The sequence below is a fragment of the Protopterus annectens genome, chromosome 5.part1 (genome assembly GCF_019279795.1).
Source record: "Protopterus annectens isolate FY-2018-M chromosome 5.part1, PAN1.0, whole genome shotgun sequence".
Taxonomy (NCBI): domain Eukaryota; kingdom Metazoa; phylum Chordata; order Ceratodontiformes; family Protopteridae; genus Protopterus; species Protopterus annectens.
In genome coordinates this window covers 174,285,304-174,305,365 of record NC_056736.1, presented here as the reverse complement: position 1 = coordinate 174,305,365, position 20,062 = coordinate 174,285,304, and positions in this window count along the sequence as shown.

Sequence of the window (20,062 nt, the reverse complement as noted above, 5' to 3'; positions counted from 1 at the left end):
GACTAGTGCAGGAGCTCCAGCAGGCAATATGTCTGCCGTGCAATCCAGGAATAACCTGTAGGAACGTGCACGAGCGCCCCTGCATGGACTCAGCCCCTGTATGCAAATTGCCCCATTTGCATGATAAATCTATGCAAATGAGGTGAATTTGTGATCCAGGAAGCTGGAAACTGGCTGTGCAGGACTAGTGTTATCTGCAGAAATGTACTCCGCCAGTTTCGGAATACATTTCTGCAAATTACAAAACAGAGCCATAACAGCTCCAAATAAAGGCATGCCGATGGCCAACTATAAGACGATTGGCATGGAAAACATCTGCAGAAATAAAAAAAAATCAGCTTTTATTTTTTTTAGCCAATTTCGACTGTTTAAGCATACAGTAGCGGCGCACAAATGGGATTGAGCAGAAAATAAGAAACAAAACATAAAATAAGCATTCTAACCAAAATCACTATTTTGCCATTATACTCAATGGCAGACAGAAGAAAATGTGGCCAGTGAATAGTGGGTGCTAACGGGGGAGGCTCAGTGTGGGACATGTAACTATGCATCAGCAGGCAATCCTATGCAAATGAGGGGAATGATACTGAATCCCCTATTTCCCCTGCAAGCTAGTCAGCACCCAACAGTGTAAGAGCAGGAATAGCTTGGTTCAAGCCTAGGAGTTAGCTGACATCATAGGGAGGGGTGTTAGGCATACTGTAAGTGGATTGGAGCCCTGTGGCATGGGTTTGCTCTTACTTTAGTAGAGCTAAGCAAGGGGGTGTGTCTGAGGCTGCCTAGCACTCTTTACATTGCCTAAGCAGGTGTGCGCACCATGCACAGGGTTTTAAAATAAACAAGTAAACCAGGAAATAGCAGCTCTGTGCACAATTGAGCACTGTGTTTGTGCGGCATGGCCCCAGACTTAAACAGGAGGGCAATGGGAAGGGAAAACAGCAGTAGGAATGCTATCTAGGAGAACTAGCACAGCTGGCAGGTGAAATGTATCAGAATAAGCCAATTACACATCCAGCAGACCAACACAGCCCAGAACACTACTATAAACTATGCAAACACCTTTCCCTCTGGTTTTTACTATGCTCGACACCACTGGTATATACAAGTGGAGAAATTTTAAACAAAACAACAAAATGATAGGGGCTGCAATAGCTATCATACAACAGCATGTGAAAGAGGCTGAGGGTGGTGAGGATGTGAATGCTGTTGAAAAACCCACAGTGAGGAGACGGAGAAGAGTGTACAGACCCAGGGTAACCTACCAGGGGCTACATGAGCTGGAGATAGTGGAGCACTATAGGGTGGACAGGGACCTCATACAGCAAATTGTTGAGCTGTGCCGGCCATGCCTGACACACAGAACTAACAGAGGGGAACCCATCCCAATGGATACCAAGGTATGTGTGGGCCTAAGAATACTAGCTACAAGTCCCTTCCAAAGGCCAAGTGGGGATATGATGGGGCTTTCACAGGCTTCAGCATCCAGATTACTCCACCAGTTCCTGGATGCCATGTCAGCACATGCCTGTGAGCATGTATATTTCCCCAACACCCATGAGGCATTGGCCAACAATATGCATCTGTTCCACCAAATATCAGAATACCCTGAGGATTTTGTGTGCTATAGACTGCACACACATATGGCTCAAAGCACTACCTGGTGAGTGGGGTAGGGTCTACATCAACCACAAGGGCTTCCCCTCCATCAACTGCCAGGTTGTGTGCGATGACCAGGGCATAATAATGAATGTGTGTGCTGACTGCCCTGGAAACTATCATGATTCCAACATCTGGCATCTGATGCAGCTGTACCAGAGATTTGCTAATGGGGACATCTCTTATGGTCACCTAGTAATGGATGCTGATTACACACTGGAGCCATGGCTGATGACACCCATCAGAAATGCACACACACCCGAACAAGAACTACATAATGATGCACACGCACAGACCAGAATTATAATAGAGCACATGTTTGGGATGCTCAGGTCATGGTTCTGGTGCCTAGACACATCCGGTGGAGACTTGCAGTACTCACCTGTTACATGTACCCAAACTGTAATCGTATGTGCCATGCTACACAATATGATCCTGTGGAAACAGCTGCAGCAGGAACAGTACAGGGCAGGTCCACACAGCCCCCCACCATTGCCAAGGCCTGCACAGGCACAGACTGACTCAGAGAAGGAACAAACTGAGCCTGACACAGTAGACAGAAGGAGGCATGCCTAGTATGCCCTGGCCTTGGCATAGAGGCAATGCATAGCACATACACTGACACAGGATGGACCTAGGGAATGACATTCTCTCTGACTCACACATACAGTAAAAGGGATGCCAAACATGACACTACCTGTGCTCAATCATGTGTAGAGAGTGTACTATGTGCATCTGACTTAGGCAGCCCTTCAGCACCACCTTCAATACTGGCACACCTACAAGGTAAGTCACTCAACCTACCAATTGACGAATGTAGTAATATGTGTTGTTGCCTATATCCATGGTACGGATGTGAGCATGCAAGGGAATCGGGTGGCTGAATGTGATGCCAGCAGATAGTAGACACCTATAGTGTCAGCATGAGATCTGTAACAAATAAGGGTGTCACCATAGTAGCCAGTACTACACATGGTAAAAAAAAAACACTGCAGGAAATGTGCTGGGCCACATGTGTGTCCATATGACACAAACATGCCAGTTAGGGAGGTTCACATACCCAACAACAGTCCCAGCCAGCAGGACAGGTGTAGACAACCACTGACAAAGGCTGTGCTAAGGTCATTGAATGATGCCTATGGGTAACCTCCCCCTCAGGCCTACACAGACAGACTACATCGGGTCAGGCAGTGGGATGTTACTTCTGAAGTGAAGGAAGTCAGAAACTAATATGTATGTCAATGAAACATAGGACCTATAGTACACTGCCATGCCTCTAGTCAGCATGATAGGTTAGAAAACATAATGAAATGGAGTACCTGACATACCAGTACAGTCATAGCAAATGTGTACTAGTGTCAGGTGTACCCCCCCAATCCTGTGTAGCAATGTAGAAACAGTCAGGTGTGCCCCCCATATCCTATGTAGACAGTAGTAACAGTCAGGTGTGCCCCCCAATCTCTGTAGACATGTAGTAATAGTCAGGTGTAACCCCCAATCCCATGTGGACAGGTAGTAACAGTCAGGTGTGCCCTCCCACACTGCTTAGACATGTAGTAACAGTCAAGTGTGCCCTCCCCAGTCCTATGTAGAAATGTAGTACAGGTCTGGTGTACCCCCCACAATCCGATGTCCACACGTTGTAACAGTCAGGTGTGCTGCCCCCCCAATCTTATGTAGAAATGCAGTAACAGTCAGGCGTGACTCCTCCCCAATCCTGTGTAGTAATGTAGAAACAGTCAGGTGTGCCCCCCATATCCTATGTAGACATGTAGTAACAGTCAGGTGTGACCCCCCCCCCAATCCTATGTAGAAATGTAGTAACGTGTATGTGTAGGTATAATACCAGTGGAGCACAGATGCCCAGAGGTGGCCAAGGTAACAGGATAGATTGTAGCATTTGCACAATATGCAGGTATATGTGTGCTAGTTTGGTTTGTGTTTCATATTGTGTGAGAGTGGTCAGTATGCATGCATGTTGAGGTATGACCTAGTGGCCATTGCCCACTACTGCTGATGACAGTGCCAAGTCAGCACAACTGCAGTGCCAAAGGCAATTACCACCAGTATAACACATGCTAGCAGTAAGCCATTGTAAAGGTATGGTGGTAATATGTGTCACCATCTGAAAGATTGACATGGCATGGCTGTTGGGCTAGATATACAAGCTGTACACAGGGGAAAGTACCCCAGACATACAGTATATAATGTGTAACTGTGAAATGGACACACTCTTGGAATTGTACATACAGGTATGCAGCACATTATCTGGGCCGGGTCTATATCAGTTCTGTGAAAATCCATTTCAGCAAATACCAAAAGAGCGACACCTATTAATCGAACTGCAAATAGACCGAATGCACTAAACCGTTAAATTTAAAACATTGAACAGTCATAGTCGGCCAACCCCACCACCCGCTACATACTACCTACCCAAACAAAATAAATAAACCACATACATACACTAACCAAACCCTACTCCTAACCCTAAAGTAAAGCACCACAACCCAACCTCTAACCCTGCACTAAACCCTACATATACAACTATCTATGCAGTATCCTTAACCCCTCCCTAACCCTAAGGTCCGTAACTACAGCACACTTCCCCTACAGAGATATACCCTAACAAAATAAATAATACACATAAATACATATAACAAAACCCTACTTCTAACACTACACAAAACCCCACATACACAACTATCTATGCACTATCCTTAACCCCTCCCTAACCCTAAGGTCTGTAACTACCGCACAATTCCCCTATGGACATATAACCTAACAAAATAAATAATACACATAAATACATTTAGCAATACCCTACTTCTAACACTACACTAAATCTTACATACATTACCTATCTATGCACTTACCTTAACCCGCACCCTACCCTAAGGTGCATAGCTATCACACACTTACCTTACAGAGCTATACCGCAGACCGACCAACCAAAACACTTCGACATTTCGGATTTCGCTGCTTTCGACGTTCAGCATTTATGTAGTTCGTGCAATATATGTCGATCATTTCGTATTCATGGAAATGGCATTTCACTTGTGTGATAGGGAGCCATCTGGGCCTGTAGTAGGGGATACCGATTTTGTCTGCCCTAACACTTGCAGATCACATAGGTGGTAAGACTGATGTATTGGGAAACAGCTGATGTACCTGCACATTCCAGCATAACTGGAATACCTCAATTATATCTGTGCAACAGATGCAAGTAGTTTCCATAGCACACATGCACCCAGTGCACCCAAACACCACCCACAGGTACCTCTCTGGTCATATCCCTGCTGTGAGGATTGGTGCAATATGACCCCACCTGTATATGGCAATAGCAAAAGAATGCAGCATGCAGTGCAGGTGTCCCATGCAGGTGTGTCCCTAGCTGTAGGTAGCACACTGCCAGCATCCACACCACCTGATCAAGACTGATAGAAAGTATTGGCATGAACACCTAGCACACCTACCCTGTCACCCCAGGGGAATATACTGTATGCCGGTCTGAGACTGTAGGACTAACAGAATGCAATGGCCTGCCACAGCTGGCCTGCACCAACACCAAATGGCCTGCAGTCCTGTTTCTCACACGCACTGCCAGTGCATGTTATGTCATGGACACCCAAATAACAACATAACACACCCCACATAAACCATATGCAAGGCCATGTGGACAAACCACAGTAACATGTCCACCATGTCCCACCGCATGAACTGTGGACCAACATCAAAACACAGCCGTGATGAGGTGATAACCTAGGGAAAGTATCAGAGAATGTATGCATAATGTATGGAAGAGGATAAAATAATATGGGGGGTGGGAGCATGGGCAGCATGGAATGTGCAAGGTCTGACACACAGCTGTGTGCACACATTATCCCTGGCTACAAACACATAAATGGGTGGCTACATACCTGCCAGTACACCACAATAGTGGTAATGTCCTGACTCATGGCCCCTGCCTCAGGGTAACCTGTGTGAATCTGTACAGCTGTGAGGTATTGCCACAGCAAGATAAGGCCATACTCTCATGTCGATGGATGTACAAGTATAGGATCCTCTCCAGCACTGTACCAAAGTGCTGACCCGGATACCTAGCAGCAAGTGTCTGCAGCTCCCCCTCCAGAATGGCATAACTTACCATGAATATGTTGGCGTCTGCCCACAATACTGTACACAGCTGTAGTCACCCTTGTCCCCCAGGACATCACTGTGAGCAAGAATGCCCACCTGACAGTACATGAGGACATAAAACATCACAGTGTATAACAGTACACATGTCTGAATATCTCTGCTAATAGCAGCAGTACCATGTAGCAGAAGCAGCACAGACACAATCACCTACAGTACACACTATCCCCTGCACAGTTTGTCCCCATATTGCCAAATGATCTATGGATACCCTGCAGAAACAAATTTCTACCTGTAGGTGTACAACACAAAGGTCTGCACTGGAGTACAAAATACCTGGAATGGATCCACACATTCAATACAGAAGGGCATATTGAGCATGCTCACAAACCTAGGGAAATGAAGGCAATGTCAGACAACAACATACTGAAAAATCATACTCGGCATGCTCACACACTTAAAGAAATGAAGCCCATGTCTGCAAACAAAAGTGGACCATACATATCTGACAGTTGCAGGTGTTAGTGCATGCACTCCTCAGTATGCACCAGTCCTGCTTTGCACACACAGTGGATAGGAATACAGACATATATCCAAGGACAACACACTATCATAAGCCAAATGTAGACATATATAGATGTGTGGAAGAGAGTGACTGTGACAAAGAGCCATCCATCATGAGGCCTGTCCCACCCAGCACACAGCCAGATGGCTACAACCACATGATGTGTAAATGTCACTTATTGTAGAAATTAGCCACCAATATTTGTCAGCATTACAGACTATGTGGTGCAAGTGCAAGCTGTGCAACATGACTGTACAATGCAGTAGTCATCTAGCAGCTGTATACACATACCTGTGAAATATAACCCTGCATGTACCCCCATGTTGTGTGTCAACTTCTAGATGAATGGGGTATGGCACATGCGCACACACTGCCCTCCCCATAGCCCAACTATGACAAGTCTGCTGAGGTCATCCACTTTGAAATACACCTTTGGGAATGGAGTAGCCCAGTAATCTCTGTGGTGTGTCCTAAAACTGCATAATGCTGTAGAGTGATAAGCTAGTTAGGTAAGAGTTCTAATCCCAGACATGGCAACTGTGTGTGTGAGTTTTTGGGTGTGTGTTTCTGTCTGTGTAAGGAGCAATGCTTTTTAGGCTAGTCATGCTCACTACAATTCAAATGTCCTACTTTGGCAAGGCTGCTGATGTCATTCACTGTGAAATACACCTTTGAGAAAGGTCTAACCCACTAATCTCCATGGCACAACCTATAACTACGTACTGCTGTAGTGGGATAAACTAGTTAGGTAGGAGTTCTAATCCCAGACATGGCAGCTGTGTGTGTGTGTGTGTGTGTGTGTGTGTGTGTGTGTGTGTGTGTGTGTGTGTGTGTGGGGAGCAATGCTTTTTAGGCTAGTCACACTCACTACAATTCAAATGCCCTACTTTGGCAAGGCTGCTGATGTCATTCACTGTGAAATACACCTTTGGGAAAGATGTAGCCTAGAAATCTCCATGGTGTGTTCTATAACTGCATACTGCTGTAGTGTGATAAACTAGTTTGGTAGGAGTTCTAATCTCAGACATGACAACTGTGCATGTGTGTGTGTCTCTATCTATGTAGGGAAAATGCATTTTAGGCTAGTCACACTCACTACAATTCAAATGCCCTACTTTGGCAATGCTGCTGATGTCATTCACTGTGAAATACACCTTGGGGAATGATGTAGCCCTGTAATCTCCGTGTCGCGTCCTATAGCTGCATACTGCTGCAGTGTGATAAACTAATTAGGTAGGAGTTCTAGTCCCAGACATGGCAACTGTGTGTGTTTGTGTGTCTCTGTCTTTGTAGGGAGCAATGTTTTTTAGGCTAGAAACAGTAATTACAATTCAAATGCCCTACTTTGGCATGGTTGCTGATGTCATTCACTGTGGAATACACCTTTGGGAAAGGTGTAGCGCAGTAATCTCTGTGGTGTGTCCTATAACAGTGTAATGCTGTAGTGTGCTATAGAACTCTGGTAGGGGTTCTATTCCCACAGATGGAAGTGTGGATGTTTTTGTCTCTGTTTCTTTGTGTGTGTAGGGAGCAATGCTTTTCAGGCTAGTCACACTCACTACAATTCAAATGCCCTACTTTGGCAAGCCTGCTGATGTCATCCACTGTGAAATACACTATTGGGTAAGGAGTACCCCAGTAGTCTCAGTGGCACGTCCTACAACTGAGTAGTGCTGTAGTGTAATAAACTAGGTAGGTAGGAGTTCTAATCCCAGACATGGCAGGTGTGTGTCTGAGTCTGTGTTTGCCATTTGTATCTTGTGTGGAGGTAGCTGTGAGTGTGCAACAACTGGAGTCATTTTGGAGCAGATTTTGCAAATCCATACCCCTGCATGTGATATCAAGACCTGGTGAACAAAGTTAGCAACCCTTGTATTACCCAAAGAACATTGGCAACCCATGTCTCATACACAAACACACTTGCCTAGGCAACAACCGCTATGTTGGTAGTACCCTGCATATTGCCCACAGATAGTAACCATGGTGTGATTGCAGTGGATTACAGAGGGCATGGCACCCTGTCCATCAGTCCAATAGGCATGTACAAGCAGACAGTGCACCTTCACTATGTTCTCCACTGGACACCTGCAACACCTGTGGTGCCATCAAATGTGACCCACAAAGGACATACCATGCCTTAAACACATGCCCTGTATGGACAGGTGACATTGATACCAGGGAATACCTGTATTATGCTATCAATGTAGGTGCAGGGTCAACCTGCTGTCCATTACCAGTTCCCACCACATGAGGCCAGGACTGGCACATCTGATGATAACACTCTTTGTACACAACATGGGCCAGACACCCCAGGTACAGTTCCACATGTCACTGTATATGCATGTGGGATGTCTGCACATCCCAGACACCATCCATGTCATGTACTAAAGAACACATGCATAGCAAGCAATGCACAACAATGGCCACACACAATAGTTACCCAGGTGACAGAACGGTGAATACAATACCCACCTGTGTGGGCCAATCCAGACACTACACCCCTGAGCCACACTGCAGACCATTGTCATGTGGCCTGATGCCAAGGCATACCCATCACCTAACCTTGTATGGCCATCTGGCACAGTCAACTACTACACACCAGTGAAGCAATGCACCCATGCATGTCAGTACTGGCACCCTGTGTCTGTGTGTGTGGTGTATGATGCTTATGACCACATTCACACTCACTACAACCCCCATTGGCATTCTGAAGCATGTTGTCTGTCAGACATCTCCACATACCCTTCGCTCATATAACCTTCTGGATAACCCTTGTGGTACATGTGATACCTGCACAGTACTGTATTGTGGCAAACTAACAAGTGAGGAGTTGTATTCCTGACCTTGCCAAGTGTTTTAATGTGTGTGGGTCCCTGAGAGAGTGCGGCTGTGTTGACACTGACATCTGTTCATGCAGACTGGCACATGTACTACACCTATCGTATAGCTACCATATCACTGTTGCAGATGTCACTCACCATCACATATATGTTTGGAAAGCTCCTCAACACGTAACCTATGTGGTGCATCCAATAACTGCATAGACATGTGATAGCAATACATAGTCAGGGGTTTGATACCCTGTCCTGGTAGGTGTTTGACACAAACATGCTTAAGTTTTACTCTCCCATCTCTCACTGACTTATCTTTACCTCTGTCTGTCTTTCTCACTCCCTCTCTGGTGGATGTGGAGACTTACACCTGCTTTGCTTAGGCATCGGCATGTGTTTTGTAAGTGATGCTCATGATCAGCTGATGGCCTCTGCATGAATTGCAGCCCTCCTCTACCTGATTGTATGTGGAACAACTGTGGTAACATTCCCATAGCCAATTGCATGGAAACACACTCCAATATCTAGGAATATCATGTTGGTGTTAGACCTTTTCATTCACTGTGAGCAGGACCTAGATCTGTTGTTTGGCAAACAGCATCACAGATGGATTGGAGATTTACCACTAACAACATACACTGTGGAAACAGGCCAACACACAGGAGGGGAATGTGCCTGACATGACTACAGAATGTAAGTGTTGCTATTCTGCATTTGGAGTAATGTTGGTTTAACAGGGTGTGTGTGGATATGGCTGTTCTACATATTTTAATACCTGTCATGACAGTGCTATGTTTCTGAGGAAACCCCCATCTGCAGGGTCATCTGCAGACTGGGCAGTGTGTCATGCCTTTTCTTTCTTGTGTTACCCACTGAACACCTATCTGTGAACTGCAGAAGCATAGTGTGAGGATTGCAGATAGTACATGGTGACAGACATGAGAGATACTGACCTCATATCCCTCATAGGACATATGTTGCAACAAACCCTGTTACAACAGTAAATGTATGAGGTTATCACAGCACCATGTCAATACTGGCCCTGTGTTTGTACCTTCAGCCAAAACTCTGTCAACCTGTGTACATATGTCATGCAGTAAGAGGTGCATATGTCCTGTACATCATAAGTTATTGACATCATATCTGATAACAAGCCAGTGTGATATCAGACTGTGACACATGTTATGTATAGTAGGGGTTCTCTTTGAGGACATAACCTGTGCATACTGTAGTTGTGTGTACAGTACTGAGGTGTGTGTACTTACGGTGATTGTTGACAGTTTGTGTATTGTGAATATGTACCTTGCCTGTGTACAAACTGTGGTAGATGTCATTCTTCTTGGTCCTATTCTATCTGATGTTACATGCTGCTCCACTGTATGTTACCCGATCAGCTTACATGTTTCTAGGGCCAAACACACACATGTCCCATACCACAGACAAGCATCAGACCACACTGTGTAGTGGCCCAGTATATGTAGGGTTAGTGTGTGAGTGCCACATATGAGGATGGTGTTGATCAGATAGTCCATATACTGTAATATTACGCTGGCTACCATATGTGGCTGTGTTCACATTGGTTGTGGTTATGCACTTTCACACAGGTGCCTGTTACTCTGTGCTGTGACATGCCTGTAGAGCCTTCTATATATGCAGATACATGTGTATTCCCCTCATACGAAATGTAGGCCAGTGTTGTGGCAGTCTGCCTGTAGCCTACACAGTGCTTTGTTAAATGCCTAGCAGCTTAGTGTCCTTTCCCAGTGTGATGTTATGTCCAGATACTTGCCAGATTTACTGCTGCCAGGCTACCATAACAGTCATGTATGTCAGAAAAAGCAGTGGGATGGTGTACAGATGTATGTCACTAACTATTGGGTAGTATGTGGCCATTGCACCTCTGTATCAACAGTTATTATGTGGCAGGACAGACAGGGAGTGTGAACGCATAACCTATGAGGGCAAATGTATACCATTATTTACATTTTATACCCATCTACATGGCTGTTAACATCCAAATTGTCAGGCTTGGTCTACATGTCTTGCACTAAGGGGTTCTGTGTATACCTCTGGACTGACCAGAGTGTATCAGACTGTCCACATATATTGGCCATTTCTCTGCTGTAGTCCACAGGATCATTACTTTGCTAGAAGTGCTACTGTACTATGATGTCCTTAGGATGTCTGTCAGTAGCCAATGGCGCACATGTTAAAAGCAGATGTGACCTCCCACACACAACTTGTCTGTGAAGACAACCCCTATCACAGTAGCTATAGTTTACATATATACCTGCACTACATACCTGACATCCCCTTACACTATGGGGTTGGGACTATTGGGGCTAAGGTAGGGCTCCACTCAATGTTCACCACAAATGGTGGACATATATGTATATATAATTATCCGTATATCTATATAGATGTATACACATATACATATCGACATACATAGATGGATATGTATATGTAAGGGATCCCTATTTAATTTCAAAATACTGAAATACCGAATTTCAGTATTTATAAATTAAAATACCGAAGTCTTGAAATACCGGCAAACCAGAAGCACGAAATTCAAAATCCCAAAGTACGGAGATTTTGAATTGGCGCTTCTGGTGTTGTGGTGTGTGAATGGTAAGATGTGAGTTTAGGTATGTATGCATGTGTATGTCTGTTTGTTCGGGGCTTTAGTGTCTGTCAGTGTGTGTTTTGACTGTGATGTGTGTGCGAGGGTGTATACAATGTGTGGGAGTGAGTTGCTTGTGTGTGTCTGACTGTGTGATCTCGGAGTTAGTATATATTAGTACAGGAGGTGGGGGGTGCAGAGGGCTTGACACCCTGCTTATCTGTAGTGTAGAATATTATATTTGAGTTGGAGGGAAATTGTGTGTATGTGTTTATGTGTGCTCTATTTGTAGTGTAGCATCAGGATTTTGAATTTTGTGGTTTTAGGGTTTGGTATTTGGTGTCTTTGGCTGTGTAATTTCAAAATACTGAAATTCGGGATTTCAGTATTTCAAATTACATAGTGAATACATATGTACATATATATATATATATATATATATATATATATATATATATATATATATATTTATACATATAAACACTCTGATATATACATATACACAGCAATATATGTCTACACATACACAGATAGAGATATATATGCACATATACTTACGGATATCTACATATATATTGTCAATAATAGGTATATCAGAATAGATGTGTATGCACATATAGTTATAGATATCGGGCCTGCTGGATCTAGCTTTGTTTGTGTAACTTGAGCACTAATCCAGGCATTCTCTAAAGTATTCAATTGTATTTATTACTGCTTGGTAGTAACTTGATTAAAGTGTAGCTATCATTCTAAGTCTTTTGGATTAAGCACTTGGGCTTCAGACCAGTTGTTTTACATTAGGAAGGTTTGTGGCATGCACTGTGGTGGCAGGACAGGTAGCTTTCATCCTTCTAAGTTGGAACTGCTGATTGAGAGCCCAGTGTCTGTTATTTTTAAAGTGTATTAGTTCTGATTTAAGCACTTGGGCTTCAGGCCAGTTATTTTACATAAAGAAGGTTCGTGGTCTGCACTCTTGTGGGAGAAGAGGCTGGACTCTGCCCTTCTGAGCTGGGAATTTCTGGTTAAAGGTTTATAGTGCCTGAATATTTGAACTGTATCTTACTGAAATTGGTACACCTTGTTTGCTGTAGCATAGACTAGATCCAGGCCTGCTGAATCTAGCTTTGTTTATATGCTTGTTGTTTGTTTGCTTGTTATTTCCTGAAACGCTAATTCCACCTAATACGGCTTCTCAGCGCTTCTGTGGATCACTAGTGATATCTGCATTGCTTACTGTACTTATTTCCTTGTTTCACTTGAAAGAAAGTTACTGTTTGTCATTTTTGCATTTAAGTTACCTGTAACACATTGCACTTAAGTTACCTGGCACTTGCTCACTAAAGCAATTATATAAGTCAGCACTAAAAATGAAAAGCACTACACCCTCACTCCCCACTGGCCCTTGTTTTCAATTATAAAGGAATTCCCAATATTATTCTAGCATGTCCAAAGGTCAGTTGTCAGTCTCTTCTCCGGTCCAGCTGGTGAATGTGGGAATCTTGAGGCAATGTTACAACTGCCTCATGTACACAGACAACCCTCTCCTCCTCCCAACAAATTCCAACACATGTGAGAGATGCAACCATATAGCCAAACTGGAGGCTAAGCTCTCTCAACTCAGTACTGGCACAACCAGTCAGGAGGAGAAGGAAACCACACTAACTACAATTCCAGTCTCACATAGACCTACCACGACAGCAAACCAAACACATAATCACACAAAAACATACTTGGAGGCTCTAAATAAAGATCTGCCTAAGCAGCAGAGACCTCCAAAGCAGACACCAAAGCAACCGCTACCCCAAAACAAAACACGTGCAACACATATCTCACAAAGCCAGTGTGCCGAACAGTCACAGCCTTTAAGACTAAACAACACACCTGATACACTTGTAATAGGTGACTCTATCGTCAGGCACACTGACGTCCCGCTCACCAGGCTGAACAAGGAGAGGGTCACGGTGAGCAGCCTGTCGGGTGCTAGGATCTGCCACATAACACAAGCACTCAGGTCACTCCAAGGCAAGTACAAATATATCTCAGTCATTGTCCATGCTGGTGTAAATGACCTGAGGCGTACCTCCCTGGACTACATGAAAAGAGACATAGAGGAACTCTCTGAGCATGTAGCCAAGGCCAGTATGACCCTGACCTTGAGTAGCATCTTACCCTCACCAAGAATGATGCCACAAGATGATCAATTTCAACAACTGGCTTAAGTACTGGTGTCATTCAAAGGGGATCCAATGCCTGTCAGCTTGGGATGATATGCTCAACAAGCCATCATGCTTCGCTAGGGACAGCTTGCACCTGTCACCCCTGGGATTTCGGATATTGGCAAAGGCTCTTGCTACCCCCATAGTGCCTTTTTTAGGCAAGGCTCAAAAGACAAACCCACCTCCATAGGTATCACAAGGGATAAGAAACTAAGAGTAATGCTACTCAATGCCAGAAGTCTAAACCTTAAGATGCATGCACTCAAAACTCTCCTTAGCATGGAGAACATCGATATCTGTGCAGTAACAGAAACCTGGTTCAGGGCTCCTGAGAGCACCCCAGCACTACCAGGTTATACTTCATACCATGCTTTTTGGCCCCAAAACTTGGACCGAACCACAAAAGGAGGGGGAGTATCAATATTCATCAAAGATACCCACACCTCCAGGTTGGTGGCAAAGCACGAAGCATCAGAGACTATCCATGTGCAACTAACAGTGGGTAAAACTGCCTTCCAGTTTATAGCCTGCTACAGACCACCCTCCCAAACCCAGGAACCCAAATTGGTCTTCCTGAGAACACTGGAAAATATGAAGGTCTCTCCAAACACCATTATATTGGGCGACATCAACTACCCAAACATAGACTGGGAGCATTACTCTAGCTCCAACACCCTAGCCCAATGGTTCTTAGAATTGAAAAACTCAAATGCTATGGAACAACTTGTTACCACTCCCACAAGAGGGGAAAACATACTGGACCTGATCATCACCAACATGGGGACTCTATGCTCCAGACCAGAAGTGTATCCCTCACTGGAAAGATCAGACCATAAACTAATCTCACTGGATATTCACATCCTAATCCCACCCCTTGCCCAGAAAACCACAGTGAAAAACTTCTCTAAATCAAATTTCACACTCCTCAAACCCGAGGTGGAATCCTTCTAAGCCCCTGGGCCTGTGGAAAATATGGCCCAGAATGCAGAATCCTTTATAAACGCATTCTATGAACACCTTCAGGAATGCATGGATCATGCAATCCCAAATAAAACCAAGACCCAATCCTCCAAAGGCAGACATCCTGTCTGGAGGACCCAGCCATAAATAAACTATACAATAGAATGAGGAAGCTACTACATGATAGAGCAAAATCCCAAAAAGCGAAGGCATCTCTGATCAGTATTAGCAAAACACTACGGGCACTCATAAAATCGTCTAAGGCCAGCTTCAAGAGAAAAATTGCACAGGACACTAAGGATAATCTGAAGGCTTTCTTTAGTTATGTTAGAAACCTGGGTGGGAATTCCCAGATATGCTCAGAATTACTTCAACATGACAAAAAATACACCGAACCCACAGACATTGCCAACATCCTAGCTGACACGTTCAGCGCAAACATCTCCCCCCCTCTCCACCAAAAGGGCAAATATCTATTCCAGCAGAGTGCTGCCCCCCTGACATCTCAGATGCTCAGGTAAGAACCGCCCTCTCCAAACCAAAAAATACAGCATCAATGGGACCAGAAGGTGTCCTGGGCTGCGTCCTACATGAACTCCAAGAAGAGCTAAACCCAAACATAAAACTATTGTTCAATCTCGGTCTTACTACAGAATATGTGCCCAAAGAGTGGCTTACAGCAACAGTGGTCCCTCTCCATAAAGGTGGTGCCTCATTGGATCCTGGAAACTATCGCCGAATAAGCCTAACTAGCTTGGTCTGCAAAGCTATGGAAAGGATCATCATGGACCTCATAAATAAAGATATTGGGGACCTACAGACACTGGATCCTACCCAGTATGGCTTTGTTAAGGACAGATCCTGCCTCTTAAACCTGGTTGATTTCTTTGAAACAGTCAGCAAGGCCATGGAAGGTGGTCCACACAGCCTACCTGGACCTCGCAAAAGTCTTCGCTACAATATCCCACTCAGGCATTATAGATAAGCTCACCAGCTTAAATATAAATCCCTATGTCACTAGATGGATTGCAAACTGGCTCAAGGACAGAACCCACATGGTTAGAATTGCTGGAGCCATGTCAGACTCCAAACCAGTTACAAGTGGTGTCCCACAAGGCTCAGTCCTGGGACCTCTCTTGTTCGGTATATTTCTGGAGGTACAGGCCAACACGGAAGGACTGTGGCAGACCAGTTTCCCAGATGAGCGCAAACTGGGGCCCATAATCGACTCTCCAGCCGACACAAGCATCCTCCAAAAGGGCCTCATAGAAACAGACAACTGGTGCCAGAGCCATGGCCTCAAGCTAAATGCCAAAAGTGTATAGTCATCCCCTTTGGCAAAAACAAAGTGCCCACAAATAACCACATAGGTGGTAATCCATTAAGTACAGAAGAAGTAAGGGACCTGGGGACCCAAGTTGATAGCAATCTCTCATTTGACAACCATGTGGCCAAAGTGGTTAGAAAAACATTTTATATAGCCCATCTAATCATGAAGGGATTCACATCTAGATCAGGGGAGGTCATCGGGCCTCTTTACTCATCCCTCATCAGGCCCATAATTGAGTACAATGCCCCTTTTGGGATGTACCTTACCAGACACCTGCAGCAACTGGAAAGACCCCAAAAGTACCTCACCAAGAGGATCAAAGGGCTCAAACAGATGCCATATGCTGCCCGGTTAAAGAAACTCCAGCTCTACTCAGTGGCATACCGCCTGTTCAGAGGTGATCTGTGCCTGACATATAAAGCCATGTCCAACCCGAATTAATGGACATGCTGCACCTCAGAAAATCCAAATCCCATCGAGCTATGCTCGAGACTTGAACCTCAGCACTGAAATAAATAGGACATGCTGGAGGGACAGATTCATAACCCAGAGGCTCCCTTCACTCTGGAATAAAATCCCAGTCCAGGTTAGGCAGAGTCCCTCATTGACTCTCTTCAAGAGGAATCTTGATGAGTGGATGGGAGATCATAGGTTTACCCCGGGTATCACATCTGTGTCACTGTTAGACAGAGGCACAGTATACTAACCTCGAAAAAGGGCATAGCAAAATAAATTTAAAATAGGTGGCGAAAGCCAAACACATTCTGGCTAGGCTTATAAATGCCCTAGGGCAGATAGCCTAGTATGAACCTATGAACCTATGAACCTATATATATCTACATAAATAGGCATATCTGTACACATAGGATGAGCATACATATATAGCTATATATACATATATCTATATATGCATATTTGAACTGTCTCTTACTGAAATTGGTACACCTTGTTTGCTGCTGCATAGACTAGATCCAGGCCTGCTGAATCTAGCTTTGTTTGTATGCTTGTTGTTTGTTTGCTTGTTATTTCCCTAAAATGCTAATTCCACCTAAATGCGGCTTTTAAGTGCTTCTGTGGATCCCTAGTGATATTTGAATTGCTTACTATACTTATTTCCTTGTTTCACTTGAAAGAAAGTTACTGTTTGTTGTTTTTGCATTTAAGTTACGTGTAACACATTGCATTTAAGTTACTTGGCACTTGCTCACTAAAGCAATTATATAAGTCAGCACTAAAAATTAAAAGCACTATACCCTCACAAACTCTCCTTGAGTACCTTCTTCCCCATTGGCCCTTCTTTCAATTATAAAGGAATTCCCAATACTATTCTAGCATGTCTAAAGGTCAGTTGTAAATCTCCTCTCTGGTCCAGCTAGTGAATGTGGGAATCTTGAGGCAATGTTACAACTGCCTCATGTACACAGACAACCCTCTCCTCCTCCCAACAAATTCCAACACATGTGAGAGATGCAACCATATAGCCAAACTGGAGGCTAAGCTCTCTCAACTCAGTACTGCCATAACCAGTCAGGAGGAGAAGGAAACCACACTCACTGCAATTCTAGTCTCACATAGACCTACCACAACAGCAAACCAAACACATAAACACACAAAAACACACTTGGACACTCTAAATAAAAATCTGCCTAAGCAGCAGAGACCTCCAAAGCAGACACCCAAGCAACCGCTACCCCAAAACAAAACACGTGCAACACATAGCTCACAAAGCCAGTGTGCCGAACAGTCACAGCCTTTAAGGCTAACCAACACACCTGATACACTTGTAATAGGTGACTCTACCATCAGGCACACTGACGTCCCGCTCACCAGGCTGCACAAGGAGAAGGTCACGCTGAGCTGCCTGTTGGGTGCTAGGCTCCGCCACATAACACAAGCACTCAGGTCACTCCAAGGCAAGTACAAATATGACTCAGTCATTGTCCATGCTGGTGTGAATGACCTGAGATGTACCTCCCTGGACTACATGAAAAGAGACATATAGGAACTCTCTGAGCATGTAGCCCAGGCTGGTATGATCCTGACCTTGAGTAGCATCTTACCCTCACCAAGAATGATGCCACAATATGAAGACAAGATTATCAATTTCAACAATTGGCTTAAGTATTGGTGTCATTCAAAGGGGATCCAATGCCTGTCAGCCTGGGGATGACATGCTCGACAAGCCACGATGCTTCGCTAGGGATGGCTTGCACCTGTCACCCCTGGGCTTCCGGATATTGGCAAAAGTTCTTGCTAGCCCCATAGTGCCTTTTTTAGGAAAGGCTCAAAAGACAAACCCACCTCCATAGGTATCACAAGGGATAAGAAACTAAGATTAATGCTACTCAATGCCAGAAGTCTAAACCTCAAGATGCATGCACTCTAAACTCTCCTTAGCATGGAGAACATCGATATCTGTGCAGTAACAGAAACCTGGTTCAAGGCTCCCAAGAGCACCCCAGCACTACCAGGTTATACCTCATTCCATGCTTTTCGGCCCCAAAACTTGGACCGAACCACAAAAGGAGGGTAGTATCAATATTCGTCAAAGATACCCACACCTCCAGGTTGGTGGCACAGCACGAAGCATCAGAGACTATCCATGTGCAACTAACAGTGGGTAAAACTGCCTTCCAGTTTATAGCCTGCTACAGACCACCCTCCCAAACCCAGGAACCCCACTCAGCCTTCCTGTGAACACTGGAAAATATGAAGGTCTCTCCAAACACCATTATATTGGGTGACTTCAACTACCCAAACATAGACTGGGAGCATTACTCTAGCTCCAACACCGTAGCCCAAAGGTTCCTAAAATTGATAAACTCAAATGCTATGGAAAAACTTGTTACCACTCCCACAAGAGGGGAAAACATACTGGACCTGATCATCACCAACATGGGGACTCTATGCTCCAGACCAGAAGTGTATCCATCACTGGTAAGATCAGACCATAAACTAATCTCACTGGATATTCACATCCTGACCCCACCCCCTGCCCAGAAAACCACAGTGAAAAACTTCTCCAAAGCAAATTTCACACTCCTCAAACCTGATGTGGAATCCTTCTAAGCCCCTGGGCCTGTGGAAAATATGGCCCAGACCACAGAATCCTTTATAAATGCATTCTATGAACACCTTCAGGAATGCATGGATCATGCAATCCCAAATAAAACCAAGACCCAATCCTCCAATAGCAGACGTCCTGTCTGGTGGACCCAGCCATAAATAAACTATACAATAGAAGGAGGAAGCTACTGCATGATAGAGCAAAATCCCAAAAAGGGAAGGCATCTCTGATCAGTATTAGCAAAACACTATGGGCACTCATAAAATCATCTAAGGCCAGCTTCAAGAGAAAAATTGCACAGGACAGTAAGGATAATCATAAGGCTTTCTTTAGTTATGTTAGAAACCTGGGTGGGAATTCCCAGATATGCTCAGAATTACTCCAACATGACAAAAAATACACCAAACCCACAGACATTGCCAACATCCTAGCTGACAGGTTCAGCACAAACATCTCCCCCCCTCTCCACCAAAAGGGCAAATATCTATCCCAGCAGAGTGCTGCCCCCCTGACATCTCAGATGCTCAGGTAAGAATCGCCCTCTCCAAACCAAAAAATACAGCATCAGTGGGACAAGACGGTGTCCCAGGCTGCATCCTACATGAACTCCAAGAAGAGCTAAACCCTAATATAAAACTACTGTTCAATCTCAGCCTTGCTACATGATATGTACCCAAAGA